Genomic DNA, 14,167 nt, shown 5'->3' on the forward strand with positions numbered 1-14,167 from the left:
ACATACTCTGTTAATCATGGAAGTAATTTCTGGTTTCAGTAAAACAGACCCCAGGGGAGTTTGCCGTGGTGACATATTTTTTGCTTGAGATTGTAAAGACCCCACTGCAGCTGGTGTCTGTCCACAGCCTGGCATTGAATTGTCTAATTTCCTGAGACCGAAACATTACAGATTACATCTGGTATGTTAAAACATTATTGGATAATGGGGCAATGTCATTCAGCTATGTACAACTTCTGCCAATGAATATGTATAATTTTTGCTTGGTGCCCTGGACCACCAGGACTTTGTGATTTGCTGGTTTTCCTCCCTTTCTTCTGCTCTGGTGAAAGACAGGAGAAGGCAGTTTATGAAAGGACAATTACAGGTGCCAGTAGATCTAATAAGTGTGTGATATGCATATTTAATAGTAAATAAAATGCAAAATAAATGTAATACTGATCTGCTACTTTATCCTGCCAAACTGGCAGAGCTATAAAAGGATAATATCCAGGTGGATGAGGGTGTAGGGAAATGAGCATTTGTATACTGTTTTTTGGAAATGTAAGCTGATTCAGGTTTTCTGGACAATGGGCCCTATGCATCATGAATCTCTTTTTGTCCATCAATTTCATTTTCAGGATTTTATCCTGAAGAAATTAGGAATATGTATAAAGGTAGATAAATAAGGATTTTCTTATAGCATTTATAAGAGGGGAAAATAGGCTGCTATGCAGTCATCAAACATACTCATTGATATACCTATCAACATTTCCAAGATCCACAGTATTGTACTAAGTCAATGAAGTATCCCACTGCTGGGGTCGTTTTTTTTTAAAATTATGGCATAAAAAGGTTATAATTATTTATTAAAGGTCACATGGGTAAGAATTAATAAAGCTTAAATGAAACCCCAATCTTAATAAATTGCTATAATTAGTGTCCTCTATAATAGAACAAGTGACATAAGGAAATGGCATGAGGAATTGTTTATATAATATATGCTATACGAAAAAAATCAGGCTCTGTTCAGTTTCTCTAATGGATATAGGACGATGCAGGTTTTCTGATGCTTTTGCTAAGTTATGTTTTTTTCTAGGAGTTATTTATCATTTCAAATTTATTGGTATAAAGTTGATAATATCCACTTATGTTTTAATGTCTGTAGATGCTGTAGTTAATGTCCTTTTTAACTCCTGTTTTATGGCCATTTTTCTTAGTCTTAATGGAGGGGGGTTTGCCTTATAGTAGTCAAGATACACCACTTATTTATTGGTTAGCATTTGCATAGCATATATAGTTTTTTTTTGTCCTTTTACTTTCAACCTCATTTTCTTTGGGACTAAGTTGCTTTTTTAAAATCTGATAGTCTGAAAATCTGACAACCTTTTCTTATGATCTATTCATGTTCAATGTATTATTGATATATTTGGGTTTAAACTTACAATCTTAATGCTTATTTGTCCTACTAGTTGATGTTCTTTTTTCCTCCTTTCTTGACTTCTTTTTTTGTATTTAATTATATAAACTGTGTTATTCAGTATACATCATTTCTCACATGCTTCTTTTATTAAAAAATAGATTTCTATGTTTCAACCTTATAAAGTACTACATAATATTCCAAAGTACACATGTGTCAGTTAGCAATTACCTTCTTAATTTTTTGTTTTTGTGTTATTTTAGATTCCATATGACATTAATTATTTTGTAGTTGATTTTACTTAGAATAACTGACATACTTACCCTTTTCATTGTTCTACATTCTATTTTGTATCTTGGTGCTTCTTTGTGGGATTTTTTTTCCTTTTACTTGAATTGTCTTTCCATGAGGGTATTTGTGCTGATCAAAATCTTCTCAATTTTTGTGTTAAGTGTATTTTGCCTTAAACTTTGAAGGATATTTTTGATGCACATAGAATTGTGTGTTGGGAGGAATTGTCTTTTAGTATTTTAAGGTATCATTCCATTCTCTCCTTGCTTTTTCTTTCCCCCCTGTTGAGAAATCAGCCCATGGTTTGTGTTATCCTTTCAAAGGTAATATATCTCTTTAAAGGTCTTCTTTTTGTCTTTGTTTTTCAGCAGCTTGGTCTTTGTTTTTTAGAAGTTTGATCATAATGCGTTTAGGGGTGGTTTTATTTATAATTATTTTTCTTGGAGTTTGTAGTATTTCTTGGTGTTTTGGCCATTTGGGGGAAAATTTTTGGCAGTACTATTTTGTCAAATATTGTTTTTGCTTTATTCTCCTCTCTTATTGTTGGAACTTTCACCATATCCCTTGTGTCTTTTATGTTCATTTTTTTTTTTTTCCCTTTTGGTTCTCCATGCTCCAGCTTATGTTTACTTCTGACGTTTTACCCTGCTGATTGGCTCTTGTTTTGTGTTTTATGTAATCTCTGGAGAAGTTCATCTCTTGTCAATTTACCTTGTTTTGTTTTTCAGTCCTTTACTTTCATTTTATTTTCTGATTTCTACTTCTTTGCTTAAATTCTCCATGGGACATTAAAATTAGTATATATAATAAATACTAGTAGCAGCATTCATTTGTAATTGTTTAAAAATATTATTTTAGCAATAATAAAATACATATAAACCAAAATATCACATATAATTCCCTCATTAAACTTACCTTTTTTATTTTCCACTCTGTGTCTTTATTTTATATGCAGATAAAGTGTGCATGTTAAGTAATTGTCCATTGCATTGAATTTTAATGAAATACTTTATTAAAAATAACCTTTGTATAATTTTTCTAATGCCACATTTCTAATTCTGCTCTCACATGTTATCATTCTTTGCCTGGAATTATAAAGATTTCCAATTTATAGATTTATTGTTCTGTCCATTAGGTATATAGTTAAGATGTCAAATAAAATGGTAAAGATTAACATCACCAAAAGATGTATAATGTTATCTTTCTACAGGTATTTTTCTTTTCAAATCAGAGGAAGCACAGGAGAATTTTGCTTCAGTATATTCATTTGACTTTCCCTGCCTTTAAAATCTTTCTTTCAACCTGGATAGATTAGTTTCCACTCTTCTTTATTTAAAATCCATTTATCAGACTCCAGATGTATTTCCCTTCCTAGAACAATACCTATGTGTCATTAATGGTGATGGCATTGATCTTTAATAGACTGTGATGGTTTGAAATCTTTTGATGATATCTCTATTATCACATATAACTTTTTAAAAGGCCAAATTATTAGTTGATTCACGTTAATATTGGTACATTTATAGGTATCTTAAATGAAATTCATGTCAGTGTAAGAGGAAGCTAAATTTTTAATTAAAGATTTCTCTGAAAAATGAAAGAATTCCAAGATTTTTGGTAGTTAATGTTAAGTAGGTAAAAATAGGAAATGAAAGTAGGCTTCTTCTCTGAAATAAAATGTTTTAAATATTAGCAAACTGAAAGGCAGTCTTCTCTGGAAATAATTCTTGGTTCATTTAAAGCACCAGTCATATTGTAAAAAAAACATGGCATCATCTAGGCCAGATATCCATTCTTTTGAAAACATGGTGACTGTAAGTTATGTAATGATCTGATTTTTAGGGAAGCCTGCAGAGAAGAACTCATAGAGAATGCCAGGTTTGGAAACTCACTTAGAGGTCTTAGAACCTCAGTCTCTCATTTTGTAGATGAGACTCAAGCGGTTGTTTCAGACATCAAGTTGGTGCACAGTATCGTGAAAACTCCTAGAACAAGTAGTTGGTCTGGAGCGTATGTTCTAACAATGTTAGTTTCTTTTCCTTTTTTCCTAGAACACAGAAATCTAGTTCCCATTCTTGGGATCATTATGATTTGTTTGTTGCATTGATTCATCTAACTTGTGGTAAAAAACAACCCCTAAGTCTCAGTGCAAATAACAAAGATTTTTTTGCTTTGTCTCATTGCATATCCTCTGTGGATGGGCTGTGGGTTTCCCCCTCTTGCTGGAGGGTGCTGCAGCTGTGGCAGATGCTGTGTTCCAGATGGCTCTTTTCCATGAGTCTTTATTTTGGAATCCAGGCTAGTGGAGCGTCCCATCTAGGATAGGGTGTTCTTCAGTTAGAGATGGAAAAGAAAGAACAGCTTTCTTCAAGAAGCTCTTGCTTGGAGTGAGCACACTGCATTTCTGCTGATATTCATTGGCTGGTCAAGTCCATGGCCAAGCACTTGCTACCTATCTGATGATAGGTAGCAAGATATGCTTCTCTCGAGGTGTCGTGGCAAACAACAAAGATGTGTAATTGCCTTGTAGGGCTGGGAGCAAATAGTTGTAAACTAGTGTGAGCCACCACACAAATCACCAAAATTTGGTGTGGTACCTTTATTGGGTCTATTATTCTTTCTCAATTCCACTTTGGCAGAAATACAAGATATTATAAGCTCTTGCTACATTTTTTATGGCTGAGCTGTGTTCTAGTTTTTTTCACATTAGGGCTCACGATACAGATTGTTATTTGGTTACTCAGGAAAAATGTTTTCAAAACTGCAACAGAATTTGAGGATCAATTGATTTTCCTTTGAATCAAATTGTTCTTGCTAGAGGATGCTTATTTTATTAAAAAAAAATACTGGATGGAAAGGGGACATTGTGTGCAGAGATTGTGTTCTTTATCTTTTGAAAGAAGACTTGCAAGGCCTTCAACTGAATCCTTAGAGAAAGCTTAAACTTTACGTAGTGAAGTATTGCTGGTGGTCCTTATATAAAGGTAAAAAGCCATGGGAAGGAAGGGTATGCTTCCATGAAATCTTTTACAACTGTTTTAAAGCTCAATTTAATAATCAATAGGTCTATGTCTCTATTTCTTCTTTGCAAATGAGTTCATCAGTATAATTTTTATGGATTCCACATTTAAGGGATATATATTTGTTTTTCTCTTTCTGACTTACCTCACTCTGTATTATAGTCTCTAGGTCCAACCATGTTTCTGGAAATGGTGTAATTTTGTTCCTGTTTATGGCTGAGTAATGGTCCATCATATATATGTGTACCACTTCTTGTTTATCCACAGACACAGAGAACAAATGTGTGGATATATTTGTTTCACATTTGTCCATACAAATGTGTGGAGGGAATGAGATGAATTGGAAGATTGGGATTGACATATATACATATATGTATAAAATAGATATCTTGTGAGAACCGATGGTATAGCACAGGAAACGCTACTCAATGCTCTGTGGGACCTAAATGGGGAGGAAATCCAAAAAAGGGCTGCTGCTGCTAAGTCACTTCAGTCGTGTCCGACTCTGTGCGACCCCACAGATGGCAGTCCACCAGGCTCCCCTGTCCCTGGGATTCTCCAGGCAAGAACATTGGAGTAGGTTGCCATTTCCTTCTCCAGTGCATAAAAGTGAAAAGTCAAAGTGAAGTCACTCAGTCGTGTCCGACTCCTAGCGACCCCATGGACTGCAGCCTACCAGGCTCCTCTGTCCATGGGATTTTCCAGGCAAGAGTACTGGAGTGGGGTGCCATTGCCGTCTCCAAAAAAGGGCTATATGTGTACATATAGCTATTTCACTTTACCGTTCAGCGAAACTAATGCAACATTGAAAAGCAACTATAATAAAAATCAATTTAAAAAATTACTGGAGTCTTAACCATCCCTTAAGAACCTTCTTCAATAAGAGGAAGGTTCTTCCATGTAAAGGAATGAGTAAGAGAAGGGAATGGGCTATCCAGAGTTTATTGTATTTCTCTCACAGTTCAGTAATGCACTTGAACTTCACAATAATCCTTTGATGGATGGATAGGTAAAGACAGGAGTGACAGTGAGAGAAGGGAGAACGGTCACCTCCCTCCTGCCAGAGAATTGGATGATTTCTTCAGATTCTCACCATCACAATCTGTCCATCTGTCAGATGTCTGTCTGTTGAGTGGTGAGAACATATCTTGTAAGTTCTTTCTTGAGAGAGGAAAGAATAGAACTTCAAAAGACATAAAAGGGGCTAAAAAGAGAAGTCTTGCCAAGGGTACCCTAGCTCCCTAGTTCCCTTCCAGAAAGGCAATCTGTGTTGCCTGGTCTACTGTATTTTAGACATTTACAAGCAAATACATTTAACTAGACATTTCTCCCTTTTGTGTATCAAACATGCCTGTTCTGCTCCTAGCTTTCACTTAATATATTTTGAGGATCACTTCATATAAATATACAATGAGTTTCCATACCTTCACATCCTCTTTTTTTAAAGGCAGCTAGGGTCTTAACTTTGTAAAGATATACCATAAGCTACTAAATGGCAGTGTGTTTCTTCTTTCTGGAAATACACATTGTCTTCGTGGTTCCACCCAGAGGACACTTACTAGGGGACCTCAGGAGGCTTATCGGTTTGTAACTTGTCTGTGTCTGTGGCTAACTCCTGCTTGTTTCCCCACAGTGATAAAGAGAAGGCCCTCAAAAACACGTCTGGGGCTTCCTTTGTGAGATCACACCCGAAGGAAGAGGAAGGACCTAGGAAAAAGCATCCTTTGCAACAACACCCGAGAGAGTTTCCCTGAGGAACCTCCAGGTGATGGCAGCTCTAGAATGGGAAGGAGAGCAGGCGGAGCCCTGACGTGGAGGTGAAATGGGCTCGTGGAGGTAGAGAGGGCAGAGTGACCATGGGATGAGCAGCTGAGGCCAGAGGTCCTTGTGGTTCTCTGGTACGCTCCCCTTGACTGCATGCATTATCGTTATGGCTTGTCCTTCGGAAGAGCCATACTGGTGGAAAGAGAATGTACTGTGAATTTGAATGTAAATGGGGAATGTGCATCTGTTCAGAGTGCTATTAAGAGGAGAATCACATCAAATTACAGGGTATGAAATGGCAAGTCATTTCAGAGAATTACCTGTTAAATGTCAGCCATGACCTAATAATAGGTTTTTCTTCATGTGTAAAGGCATTATTTCTGCTATCAGTAGGGCTATTTTCTCTATCTTGTTTTGTCCCCCTTGCCACCAGCTGGGGTGAGGGGCAAGGTGAAAGTCATGACACCCAGCATCCCTAAACAGCCTTCTTGAGGACTGACCCCTGGCCATGGCTTCATTTGTGTCTTGTCTGCTGTTCTTCTGAAATTAATCAGCCTTGGACCATAATCTGGTAGTTTAATAATTATATAACGCCTATTTCAATAATACTCAAGAGCATAGGTTATTATGAAAGAATGTATACAAGCTTTTCCCTCTTGTTCTAGGTAGTATTTTTATAGGTGGTAAACAGTAATGTTGTTCAATTGCTCAGTCATGTCCGACTCTTTGTGACCTCATGGACTGTGGCAGGCTTCCCTGTCCTTCTCCATCTCCTAGAGCTTGCTCAAACTCATGTGCATTGAATCAGTGATGCCATCCAACCATCTGTTGTTCCTTTCTTCTGCCTTCAGTCTTTCCCAGCATCAGGGTCTTTTCTAACGAGTTGGCTCTTTGCATCAAGTGGCCAAAGTATTGGAGCTTCAGCTTGAGCATCAGTTCTTCCAATGAATGTTCAGGGTTGGTTTCCTTTAGGATTGACTGGTTTGATCTCCTTGAAGTCCAACTGGGGACTCTTAAGAGTCTTCTCCAACACCACAGTTCAAAGTTCAAAGGCAAACAGTAATATAAACAGTTAAAATGAGATTTTCAAAGCCAAGTAACATATTTAGTTCAGATGAAAGAACTTTATCCCATTTCGTCTGAGTTGTTGAAAATATCTTTTCTTTCAAGGAGGTTTCATCTGCTAGTAAGTGGGCACAAGCATCCTTGATGTTTGTTGGCACTGATCATCTATCTATTTAATGACTTAAAAGTACCATTCAGTCCCCAAACTACTCTTAGCTTCTCATGCTTTCAGCTCGACAGATCTTCTGAACTCGTCTTATGTATAAAATCCAGAAAAATACAAATTTTACAGACCTGAGTCCTCTAGATTTATACAGTGGTGTTTTCAAATACCATAGTGCTAACGTCCTGATTTCATTCTCATGAAGATTGTGTACTAGATGGTGGTGGTGGTTTAGTTGCTAAGTCGTGTCTGATTCTCGCAAACCCATAGACTGTAGCCTGTCAGGCTCCTCTGTCCATGGGATTTCCTAGGCAAGAATACTGGAGTGGGTTGCCATTTCTTTCTCCAGGGGATCTTCCAGATCCAGGGATCAAACCTGGGTCTCCTGCATTGCAGGAAGATTTTTTACTGTCTAAGCCACCAGGGAAGCTCCTATCTAACTCTCAGCCTGTATTTTATGTCCAAGTAAATGAGGAAATTCAAGATCTCAATCAAGTCTCTCTCCTTATTGGCTTTGTGTTGTTATTTTGCTTCACGTCTGAGCCAGAGTGCATTGAAGTTTATTTATACTACTGGATAAAAATTTGGATGCTGGAGTCAGGATGACATGATTTTAAATTCTGGTTCTACAGCTTACTAGCTGAATAACCATGAGAAAATTACCATTCTCTGTATGAGTATCAACATTTCTCATCTATAAGATGGGGAAATAATAGTCCCTCCCTTGGGGAATGTTGAAGATTAAGTGAAGTAATGTGTGTGAAACGTTTGGTGCCTAGTGAGTGTTCAGTGTTAGCTGTTATCATTCTGATGAGGATGTTGACTGTTGTCAACCAGCACTGGGGACTGTGACTCTAAAGTTCCTTCTGGGTAGAGTCTGTGAGAGGACCACCTGGCATATTTGTGTTTGTTCAGTGAGTAAATCATGGGAATGCTCTTGTTTAGCTAGCTTGGAAATTAGAGACTCCACTAAATGTGAGCTTGTAATCTAAGAGTGCAAAACACACATGGAAACAATTCACCTGGAATAAGGGTCACCAGAAAGAATAATTAGCAGAATTAGAACTTAAAAGAGTTTCAATGATATATTGGGTACAAAATAAAAAAATAAGATGCTTGGGAAAAAAAGGGTGGAATAGAGAACATGAGAAACAAGATGTGATTTTCTACAACCTCTGTCTGCCCCTTGCCCACTGCCCCCCAGCTCCACTTATGATTTCCTGAGAATCATTTTTCTTCCTAAGAGAGTGCATGGCCAGGAGATGGTTAGCTCATCACTTCAGCAACAAATAAACAAGAGAAAGGGGAAACAAAGTGCATTCACGCTGACCCTTTTATTCATGGTGGCTCCACCCTCTGGCAGATGTGACCTGACCTGTGTCCAGGAATATGACTTAGAAGTTCCCCTCTTTGGAGAGAATGGGTTGGGGGTGGGGTTCAGAGCAGGGGTGTGAGGAGGGCATGGGAGGTTAGAGAGAAGCCTAAAAGAAGTAGTATGTCTTCTCATAGAAGACCACAACATCAGAGAATATGTTGAAGGGGAAAATGATTTCATTGAATTAATTTGAATGAATTTGCTCTTGCTGTTTATATTGTAATTATGTTAATTAAAAAACAATTGCAAAGGGAGGACAAGATGGTAGAGGAGTAGGTGGACGTGGAGTACATCTTTCTCCATGGATACATCAGGAATGCACCTTCAGACAAAGAAGCGCTTGCAGAAAACCAGCTGAGAGTGTAGGGGTTCCTGACTAGAGAAAAAGAATATACAGACCCACACAGAACTCGGCAGGATGAAGGAACTAGGGGGCAAAACAGGGGTGTGAGTAGGACTGGACCTGCCCTTGGCGGGTGGGGGAACTGAAGCAGGGGTCTGATCCCCACATCCGGCAATTGTCTGAGTCAGAGGAGAAACATTTTAAGGCTGAGAGTGAAATAGCTGATCTTTGGCAGCCTAAATGGAATAAGAATCCGACAATTCTTGCCATAGCCATATAAATCCCAGACAGGGATGAGGGTCCCCTGGAAGGAGCAGCAGCTGGGAGCTGGAGTTTGGGGAGTGTAGAGCAATCCCAGGGCAAGGGCTGCTGTTGACTGTGGACAGATGGATATAGGGAGGGTGAGGGAGGAGATTGTGATGGCGAATACCTATGGAGGAAAGCTGGGCAGCATGGAAGCAAGGTGATACTACTGAGTCATGTGTAAGGGGTGGAGCCATCACCAAAGCCTCTATCTCCCCACATGTCAGCATGGCAGCTGAACAAGGTTCTGAACTACAGAGCATGACCCCATCCAGGGTGCTCCTTTAAGTGCCTGAAGCGTGGATCTACAGGGTAGGACCCCAGCCAAAGGGGCCCTTCTATGTGCCTGCCACATCAAACAACAGAAGGACTCCAGGCAAGGGAGCCCTCTAAGTGTCTGAATGGGCGGAGCTATGGAGAAAGACTGGCCAAGAGGTCTTCTGATAGCCAGCTGCATGAGGCTGGAAAAAAGGCTCTGATAGGGCCATAACTCCTGCCATGGAGGCAATCCCTGTCCCTGCACACTTGGTGCCACCAGGGTCCCTGCAAGCCAAGCAGCTGTGCCACCTTCATGCTCAAATCTCTCTGGGGCAGAGCTGCCACAGGCAAAAAAAGTCTTGCATCTATATGCACAGAGTCACTTTGGTCGTTTCCGACTCTGCGACCCTGTAGACTGTGGCCTGCCAGGCTTCTCTGTCAGGGAGGGGGATTCTCCAGGCAAGAATACTGGAGCATATTGGCCAATACCGGTTGCCATACCCTTATAGAGCACTATGATTCCTGCTGCCCCAGCTGCCAACTCCGCTGAGTACCTGGTGCTGCCAGAACCCCTGCAACCCAAGCAGCTGCACCACCACCACACCTGGCCCTCACATGGGCAAACCCAAGTCCTCCAGGGCAGTCTCAGGAACAAACCCCAGAGGTGGGAATAAAATCACAATTGAAACTCAGGGGTAATGTGGCTAAAGAAGGAGACCCAAAACCTTCCCACCAGCTGTACAAGCTGCTGATTAAACCCACACAATCAACTGGGCAGACTCTGTGTCTGTGGAAAATGTCAGTGAAAGCTCCCACAAAAGAAAACACACTAGTTTTGATAACTGTGGATATTGGAGGCAAGAACACACAGGAGTTGGACCAGATTAGAATCTGAGCTTCCCCCACAGCAGGTCCAGAGATAAGCGCAGTGTTGGAGGGCATCCTAGAGAGGTGAGGTGGACTGTGACTCCCAGCGAGGGAAAGCACTCTGGCAGCAGTGACTCAAGAAAATCATTTATTATTTTTATGTTTTGACTTGCTCTGTAGCTTCTTTTCCATTTTTTTCTTTTTTCCTTTCTCCCCCTCTCTGTTGTAGTTGTCAATTTTATTGGCACTATGAAATCTAATTGAGCCTTTGAGCTTTTTTTTTTCAGTCACATTTTTTATTGCTGTTATAAACCTCTGTCTCTGCATAGGACTTCTGCAGTTCTGTGGAGTTTTCCTTTTTTTTTTTTTTTAATCCTTTTTTAATTTTAATTTTTTAAACCTATTATTTTTTTCTATATTTATTCCTTTGTTTGCTTTTCCTACTGTTCTTTTCCCCTTCCAGTTAATCTTTAATGTATATAAATCTTCTTTATCTACCTCTATTTACCTTTGGATATCTATTCTCTCCTTCTTTTCTTTCTTTCCTTTCCTCTCAACATATTTGCTAGTTCTATTTTCATTGCTTTATTCCCCAATTGGCACCTTGCTCTAGTTTTGAATTTCCAGTTTGTGCTTTAGTTAGTTTTGTTCTTAACTGGTGGATATAATTTTTGTTTTCCTTTATTCTCAAGGTCAATCTATTGTACTTTATTTTGGTTGGACTCTTTTGACTTTGTTAATGGATGTATATGTATTTGTGTATATTCAGTCACACTTTTTATTGTTGTTATAAAGCTCTGCCTCTACATTGGGCTTTTGCAGTTCTGTAGGGTTTTCCTTTTTTTTTTTTTCTTTTTTCTTTCTTCTTCCATCTGTTTTCTTTTCTCTTTTTTATAATGTTAATTTTTTAAAACCTATTATATTTTTCTACATTTGTTCCTTTGTTTGACTTTCCTACTGTTCTTTTTCCCCTCCAGTTAATCTTTAATGTATATAAATCTTCTTCATTAACCTCTATTTAACTTTGCATATCTATTCTTTCTTTCTTTCCTTTCCTCTCAACATATTTGTTAGTTTTGTTTTTTTCATTGCTTTGTTCCCCTCTTGGCATCTTCCTTTAGTTTTGTTTTCCAGTTTGTGCTTTACTTAGTTTTGTTCTTAACTGGTAGATATAATTTTTTATTTTCTTTGTTTGCTGGGTCAATCTATTGTACTTTATTTTGGCTGGACTCTTTTGACTTTGCTTATGGGTGTATATGTATATGTGCATATTCCATTATTTTACTTATTATTTGCCTGTTTTTGTAACTGCCATTGTCTGGGGTTCATCTTTGGTTTCTCATTTTGGATATTTATTTTAATCTCACCTAATGCCATAACAAACCACTTGTGGAAACTTTGTTCTTGACCAGAGATCAAGCCCTGAGCCCTTGGAGTCAGAGCACTGACTCCAAGACCCTAGACTACCAGAGAAACTAACCCTAGGATTATCAGATAGTGAGAACTCACAGAAAGGAAACCACTAAAATACAAGACCCAGCATCACCCAACCACCAGTAGCACCCTATGCAGGATACCTCATCTAAACAACAAACAAAACAAAAATACAAACCCAATCATCAGCAGACAGGATTACCACCTCACTCAGGCTTGCCCATCAGAAGGAAAACAAACAGAAACTCAGCACAAACCTCACCCTATAGGAAGCTTACACAAACCGCCAGACTAACCTTAGGAGGTCAGAAACCAAAAGGAAGAAAGAATTCAACCTTGAAGCCTGGGAAAAGGAGACCTCAAACACAATAAGTTAAAAGAAAAAATAATGAAAAGGCAGAGAAAAACTACAAAAATGAAGGAACAAACTACAAACACAGAAGTCCAAATAAATGAAGAGGAAATAGGCAAACGACCTGAAAAAGCATTCAGAATAATGTTAGCAAAGATGATCAGAAACCTTGAAAACAAAATGGAGAAAATGCAAGAATCAATTAACAAGACTTAGAAGAATTAAAAAATAAACATACAGAGACAAATGACACAATTGCTGAAATTAAAAATACTATAGAAGGAATCAATAGCAGAATATCTGAAGCAGAACTAAACAGTGAGCTAGAAGATAAAATGGTGGAAATAACTTCTGAAGAGCAGATAAAGTAAAAAGAATTAAAGGAACTGACCATAGTCTCAGAGACCTCTGGGACAATATCAAATGCACCAATATTCAAATTATAGTGATCCCAGAAGAAGAAAACAAAAATAAAGGGTATGAGAAAAATTTTAAACAGGTTATAGTTGAAAATTTCCCCAATATGGAAAAGGAAATAGTCAGTCTAGTCCAAGAGGCACAAAGAGTCCCATACAGGATAAGCCCAAGGAGAAACAGGCCAAGACACATACTAATCGAACTAACAAAGACTAAACACAAAGAAAGAATATTAAAAGGGGGAGAATAACAAATAACATACAAGGGGAACCCCATATGCATAACAGCTGATCTTTCAGCAGAAACTCTGCAGGCCAGAAGGGAATGGCAGGTTATATTTAAAATATTGATAGGGAAAAATCTATAAGCAAGATTACATTTCCTGGCAGGGATCTCATTCAAAATTTATGGAGAAATAAAAAGTTTTTCAAACAAGCAAAATTTAAGAGAATTCAGTACAACCAAACCAGCTTTACAGCAAACGTTAAAGGGATTTAGATAGTCAAGAAATACAAGAGAAGAAAAAAGAGCTACAAAATCAACCCCAAACAAACAAGAAAATGGCAAGAGGAACATATATATCAGTAATTGCTGCTGCTGCTGCTAAGTCGCTTCAGTCGTGTCCAACTCTGTGCAGCCCCATAGCGGCAGCCCACAAGGCTCCCCCATCCCTGGGATTCTCCAGGCAAGAACACTGGAGTGGGTTGCCATTTCCTTCTCCAATGCATGAAAGGGAAAAGGGAAAGTTACTTTAAATGTAAATGGATCAAATGTTCCAACCAAAAGACACAGACTGGCTGAATGGATACAAAAACAAGACCCATAGATATGCTGTCTACAAGAAACCCATTTCAGACCTCAAGACACATAGAGACTGAAAGTTAGAGGATGGAAAAATATATTCCATGCAAATGGAGAGCAAAAGAAAGCTGGAGTAGCAATCCTCATATCAGAAAAAAAGAAACCTTAAAATAAAGATTACAAGAAATAAGGAAGGACACTGCATAATGATCAAGGGATCAACCCAAGAGGAAGATATAACAAGTGTAAATATCTATGCACTGAACATAGGAGCACCTCAATACATGGAGAAATAGACAGTAACACAATAATAGT

General features: G+C 38.4%; 1 protein-coding gene across 1 annotated transcript in view; it reads left to right on the forward strand.

Moving 5' to 3' along the window:
* TMEFF1 (transmembrane protein with EGF like and two follistatin like domains 1) overlaps window positions 1–6,778 on the forward strand; it is a 145,060-nt gene extending 138,282 nt beyond the window's left edge. Inside the window, exon 12 of the transcript XR_011568169.1 lies at window positions 6,344–6,778. The gene's annotated coding sequence lies outside the window, so the exon portion shown is untranslated. The remainder of the gene's footprint in view (window positions 1–6,343) is intronic.
* The last annotated feature ends 7,389 nt before the right edge of the window (window positions 6,779–14,167 follow it).

This window comes from Bos indicus, chromosome 8 (genome assembly GCF_029378745.1).
Source record: "Bos indicus isolate NIAB-ARS_2022 breed Sahiwal x Tharparkar chromosome 8, NIAB-ARS_B.indTharparkar_mat_pri_1.0, whole genome shotgun sequence".
Lineage (NCBI taxonomy): Eukaryota > Metazoa > Chordata > Mammalia > Artiodactyla > Bovidae > Bos > Bos indicus.